Source organism: Apodemus sylvaticus, chromosome 1 (assembly GCF_947179515.1).
Source record: "Apodemus sylvaticus chromosome 1, mApoSyl1.1, whole genome shotgun sequence".
NCBI classification, from domain to species: Eukaryota; Metazoa; Chordata; class Mammalia; order Rodentia; family Muridae; genus Apodemus; species Apodemus sylvaticus.
Window position 1 is genome coordinate 1,851,413 of NC_067472.1, and position 6,964 is coordinate 1,858,376.

The following is a 6,964-nucleotide window of genomic DNA, read 5'->3' on the forward strand; positions in this document are numbered from 1 at the left end:
AAGTCAATGTGTCAACAGTCAGGACCCCTCCAAAGCCTTTAGGGGAACTCCTTCTCTGCACCCTTTACCACTGGTTGGCTCCAGGGTCCCTTGGCTTGTGGCTGTTCCATATCAGTATCTGCCACTGGCTCAGGTGGTCACTGAGGGAAGGCTTCCTTATCATCAGCACTCTGGAGTTCATAGCCATCATCAGCTACAGTAAGTTGGAGGCCAGAGTAGGATATATGAAACCTTGCCTTAAAAAAAGACAAGAAAGGTGTATGGCTAAAGTAGAGAGAAAGGAGCTATTGTTTTCTCAGACTAAGCACTATTCATACAAGCTTAGCATATGATCTCTGAACTCTGAGATAAAGCCATTTGTGGTGGCTTTTTAGTAGCCTCTGAAGGGCCTTTGCAAAGCAAGCAGAAAATGCCTGACTTTCACCTGTCACTGGAAGTGTGTTCATTAGAATGAACCAACTGTGCATAAAGTATGGTAGCAACCGCATAATTGCCCTTTGTCAAAAAGACAGGCAGGAAAGGAGCCCATGGGTGTCACTCATTGCCATGGACATTGAGGTCAGTTGAAAAACACAAATAAGAAAAGACTGCCTCACTAAGCACTTTTGTGGACAAGCCCCAACACCCACCAGCCCGGGGACACTCGTAATTATTCCCACGCTGATGATGGGGATGCCTATAAAAAGGCACCTGATCTAAAGCAGGCAGGATCGATCTTCTCTAAAAATATCTTTTTAGCCCAAAGATATTTTGGTCTATGCCAGAAAGAGAGACTGTGTGAGTAAAATCTCCGGTACCCTCAAGTATCTTCAGCGAATGACCCAGAAGTAGCAGAGGGCATAAAGAGTCCAGTGTGGCTTCAGGAGAGTTGGCTTTGTGTAGAGGAGACAGAAACCATCTGGGGGATGCATGCGAGGCTCGATCGATTCCTATAGAGATTCAGGAGAAGAGCATGGTCTATCTGTTCAATGAATCCAAACATTCCAGAAATTCAGATCATGGAATACATTTCTTTTAAGTATGTATGTGCTCAGCTTCATGAAACTGTTCTTGACAAACCAATGCCTGATAATGGTCACCAGTTCTTAAGTTTTTAAAAGCAAATTTGCCCGCCAAAGTAAGTACCTTTTATGATCAATGTTTAAAAACTTTGAGAGTATCTTCTTTCTGTAGGTCCCATATATCAAAGTGCCCAGATTATACATGCAACATTATTTTTTTTCCTTGATTGCTTGTTTATTTGTTTTAAGATACAGTCTTCTGTGTCCCAGGCTGAATGTACAGGGCTTAGAACAGATAAGTTTATTGGCCCTGACCTGAGGAGCATAATCTAGTTGAAGTGACAAGCATATTAGCAAACAAGAGAGTCCTGTGGAGTGACAGAGGTAAGAGCAGAAGCTCACACAGAAAGATCAGATCCACAGGAGGGGCAGTCAGAATGCATGAATGGGGCATAGCCTCCTCAGAGACTGGGAATGAGAAGATAGCTTCATCAGGAAACTACTTGCTTTTCTTTCTCTCTGTGTATGTGTGTCTGTCTTTCTGTGGTGTGTGTGTGTGTGTGTGTGTGTGTGTGTCTTTGTATTTGTCTCTGTCTCTCTGTCTTTCTTATACACACACACACACACACACACACACACAGTAGAAGGAACCAGTGGGGAAAGGATAATGAAATATTTTACTCTGTATTTTAAAAATAAATAGTCATAAGATTCCTAGGTAAAGATTGGTCTCATGAACCTAATTTTCCTTCAATGAATGATATACAAATTGAATATTTACATATGGTAGAGTATATTGGGCCATAAAAGGAATGTGATACTTGTACAATGTGGTGAACCTTGAAAACACTGAGCTCAGCCCAAGAAGACAGTCGCAAACAACCACATAGGCGGTGCATTTTACAGGAAGCATCTAGATTCAGAAACACAGACAGACAGAAAGTATTGAAGTACTTTCTAGGTTGGGAGAAACTAAGAAGTGACAATGTATCTGGGTTTCTTTTTAGGGTGTTAAATGTGTTTCTAAATTTAAACTGGGGATACAACTCTGAATATATTAAATATTAATGAACTGTACATGTTAAATGGGTGAGTTTTATGGTACATAAAAAGTCTCAACAAAACTGTTTAGAAATCTCATCCATAAGGAAGATATTGGTAAAACAGAGCTGCTCTTAATATTTTGCAACACCACAGCACATTTTCTCAACTTATGACTCAAGACCCTTGGGTACTTTTTTTTTTTTTTTTTAACTCGAAGTAACCCTACAAGGTATGCTGGTCTTGAAGAGATGAAACAAGCCAGCACTTTGTAATTAGAGGTTCTCTGAAGTTTAGCAGTCGGTTTTTTACTCAGCCTGAGAAGTAGGTCAGCAAACATTGCTTTATGATGTCTTCTGGCCTGTCTCCATCATGCATGCTTATTAACTGTTCACCTGGAGTTACTATGATTTATTTTGTCTCTTAGGGTGAACTTGAAGAATAGGCAGGAGAGAGTTGACTGGCCAGTGGTCCCAGGGAGAGTTTGGTAATGTTGATTATCTTGTTCCTTCAAAAGTGAGATACAAGGGAATAAGGAACTGATGTGCCACACTGAGGGCAAAGCCAGTGTGTGTGCACAGGAGGACAGGGCACCCGGCTTGGGAGGCTCCTCCCACCATTCAGCTGTGTGACCTATGCTAGCCACCAAACCACTCCGCAGATCCGTTTCCTTCTCTGTAAAACAGGAATTCTATTCCATACTTACTCCATTTTTTTTTTTAAATGACAGCTTAACCTGTTGTCATGCACCTACAAATATTTTTTTTTTTATTTTTAAAAGGCTCTTCACGGGTATTGATGAGTTGTCTATCTTGTTGGGTTTTTTTTTTTTTCCTTGACTTTAAAGGAAAAGTTTGGGATAGGAAATAATCAGTCGGTAAAGTGCTTGCTACACAAGCACGAGAGCCAGAGTTCAGTTACTGGGGGGAGGGGGGCGATAGGGAGAGAGAGAGAGAGAGAGAGAGAGAGAGAGAGAGAGAGCGAGCGAGCTTGGGTGCGTGTGCAAGTGCATGTGCTATAACTCCAGTGCAGGGGAGCCAGAGACAGGTGGATCCTTAGGGCTGCCCTAGCCTAGTATACTAGGTGAGCTCCAGGTCTCAATGAAAGGCCTAATCTCAAGAAAACATAATGCCCGAGTAAGGGAGAAAGCTCAGTGGGCAAAGTGCTTGCCATACACGTGTGACAAACTCAGTTAAACCCCCCAGAACCTACACGGAAAACCTGAATTCCTTAGTGTGTGTCTGTAATACCTCAACTACTACCAGGAGGCGGGAGGTAGAGGCAGGAGAATCCCTGGAAGCTTGCAGACCTGCTAACCTGGTCTGCACAGCAGTGAGTAATAAGTGACTCCGTCTCAAACAAGGTGGAAGGCCACACCCAAAGTCCTTTGACGTCCACACACTCTCTCCAGACATGGGAGGGGGTATGTTCATGGACAACCAGATGCATGCATGCATGCACACACACACACACACACACACACACACACATACATATACACACACACACAGAGTTGGTGGGGTTTTTTTTGTTGTTGTTGTTTTTTGTTTATGTTTTTTCAAGACAGGGTTTCTCTGTATAGCCCTGGCTGTCCTGGAACTCACTCTGTAGACCAGGCTGGCCTCGAACTCAGAAATCTGCCTGCCTCTGCCTCCCAAGTGCTGGGATTACAGGCATGCGCCACCACTGCCTGACAGAGTTAGTGTTTTCTGCAGAACACAATTTTTCTATTAGTTTGGTTTCATTTGATGTGTATTATTATTAAGTTGCTTGTTAAAGTACTCATCTGAAACAGTTATCAATAGGTCGGGAAGTTAAGGACTCAAGTACTTCACTGCCAAGTGCTTTTCTTATTAAGTGTGGCTGGACTGCCTAGCAAGAGTATATCAAGTGCAGAGTCAGCTGGAGCTGCTCAGATGCTGAACCAACTTGCCTGGGTGTGTGTTGTATCCAGTGGAAGGAGCAAGGGGAAGCAAGAGGTGTTCATCTCTTCCAAATTGCCTCAAAGTCTCTGTCCATCCCAGGGAGTCTTGGAGGCTCAGGAGTGTTTGCTTACAGTGCAAGTAGACACCTCAGTGGCCACCCTGACTGCCTACCTGCCCACTCAGGGAGTTCCTTTGTAGGTTTCCTCAGGCAAGAGAGGGAAAGAGGGATCTCACTCACACTCTGGGACTCCACAATCTCTCTGTCTCTCTGACTCCCTCTCTTTCACACATACGCACACACATTTGTATACGTCTCTCAGCATTCTTGGATGCACACTGCTTGGGCCCCTAGTGGAACTCCCACATCTTGTCCATCAGACACAAATTCCACAAAGGTCTGTTAGTCCTGCTACTGTTGCAGCTGGACACTGCGAGAGGACACAGGGCTGGAAAGTTAGGCACCCTTAGGGAGAAGAGAGACAAGATAAACATCCTGTCAGTTCATCCCAGAGCCCAGCCAGGCAAATTTTAGTAAGGTCCAGTATTATTCCGTGTAATTCTGAAAAATTTCCCCCTATATGTGTGCTCTTTTTGCAGTTCCTAGTGTATTTAGGAATTAGCATATCCACATAAGGTACATATGAGCAGCTAAGAAATAAATACAATGCTATTTTTAAAATCCATTTTATTTAATATAGATAAGTCTAAGCTCAACACAATACTGGTTATTTAAATTGGCAATTAAATGAAGAAAATGTATGCTAGAAATGACATTATTTTTCCTTTTTCTGGAGCCTAAGTCTTATCCCATAGTCCAAATTGGCTACAAACTTGCAATCCTCCATCACCTGGTCTCCTAAGTGCTAGATTTTATTCCATTGTCAGAAACCCAAGAAATGGGCCCCAAGATGGCTCAGCAGCACTTAGCACATGAGCCTGGTGACCTGAGTTTGATACCCAGAGCCCATGTTAAAAAGGAAAGGAAAAACTTAACTTCACTAAGTTGTCCTCAAACCACCACAGTGGGTCATGGAGAGCATGCCCGCTCACACACGTATGGTGGATGTGTGCGCTGAACATATACATACATACATAATAACATAATAATAGCTAACATTGTAAAAATAAACTAAACATTTTTGTTTTGTTTTGTTTTTTCGAGACAGGGTTTCTCTGTGTAGCCCTGGCTGTCCTGGAATTCACTCTGTAGAGTTCTGGCCTCGAACTCAGAAATCTGCCTGCCTCTGCCTCCCAAGTTCTGGGACTACAGGTGTGCGCCACCACCACCCCCCAGCCTAAACTAAGCATTTTAAGTTGAACTAAAGCCCACAACTTTATTCAAACAGAGGCAGGTGGAGCTCTGAGTTCGAGGCCAGCCCGGTCTACAAAGTGAGTTCCAGGACAGCCAGGGCCACACAGAGAAACTTTATCTCAAACAAACATGAAAGCAGGAGGAACAAAGCCTACACACACACACACACACACACACACACACACACACAAGAGCTTAACAGTTTGATTTACAAACTCTAAAACACTGAGGCACATAAAATATTCCAGGCTGAGGAAACAACTCTAACCCTACATGTTAAACACGAAGCCCAATGCTTTAACCAAACCATCTGATTGTTCTGTTCCTAAAAACCTAGTTAACAATAACCACTCTATTGACAGTTGACACTTGCCAGGCTACATGTTAAGCTCCTTCGCTGTGTTATCAAACCCTCCCAAGAGCCTCAAGACACTACCCCACTTTATATGAAGGAAACTGAGCCTTAAGCACCTCTGTAACTTGCCCTAGGTTGTACAACCAGCAAGTCCAAGATCTGGTTCCGACCCCTGAAAACTGACTATCTCTGAGCAAGGACCCTGGAGAAAGACGGCCTCAGCAGTCACCTCAGTGGAGAACTGTTACCGTGGAGAAATGTTTGAGATCATGGGCTTGGAAAAACTGCTGTAAGGGGCTGCCTACACCCTGTCCTTACCCACACGGTGACCAGAGACCTGCTCTCACCTCCAAAGAACACTGCCCAGGTGCCAAACTGAAGTATCGCACAAGGCGAGGATAAGGTGACAGTTTATGCAGTCCTTGTTGTCTTTTCATTTCCAAGATGGGCAAGCAGGGAAAATGCATATTGTTGTTGCTGCTCTTGGACATTCAGTCACCTCAGTCTTCTTAACAGGCAAAGGGACAGATGTCACCCAGTCCTTTCCTATCCTGCCTCCTCCATTTCCTCCCTCCCTCCTTCCTTCCCTCTTTCCCCTTTTGCTTCCTTCTTCCTTCCTTCCCTTCCTTCCTCCTTCCTCCTTCCTTCCTTCCTTCCTTCCTTCCTTCCTTCCTTCCTTCTCCCTCCTTCAAGTAAAACTGAGCTGCTACCCTACAGGTAGCACTACAGGCCAGGAGTTTATTATCTAGCAGGAGATGACAAACCGATGCAAAGGTGCAGAGAGCTATGGGGAATGCTGTAAAGGAGAGGAAGATAGTGCTTGGAATGTGCTCTCTAGGGGAATTTGGCTGGGATGCAGAAGCCAAGGAAGGATTGTGACAACATGGCAGAACTGTGTTCTGAGTATTCAGTTAGGGTAACCTGCACACATGTTGGGAGATCACGCCTGCTGAGGGATGAGAGAACCAGTGGTTTGGAGCTTGACGATTCTGAGAGGAGGTGAGTGAGGCTAAACATGCATTTGGGAATAAGAGTCCAGGCCTTTCTCTAGCCACCTCCAACACACAGCCTATATTTGGTAAATAATATTTTGTTAGAACATTGCTGTACCTTATTTATTATATTCTACCAATAACTGTTGCTTCCTGTGCTAGCAATAACCAATAACAGTCAGATTGAATAGTTGCTATGGAAATGGGAGACCCCAGACCAAGCAGTATTAGTCAGATGTTGAAGGCCTATCAAGGCCTGTGGCCTTAGCTTAGCAAGAGACAGATCTGCAAGTCTATTTGGAGATGGAAGAGGACAGGGAATAAAGTGGCCCAGATTC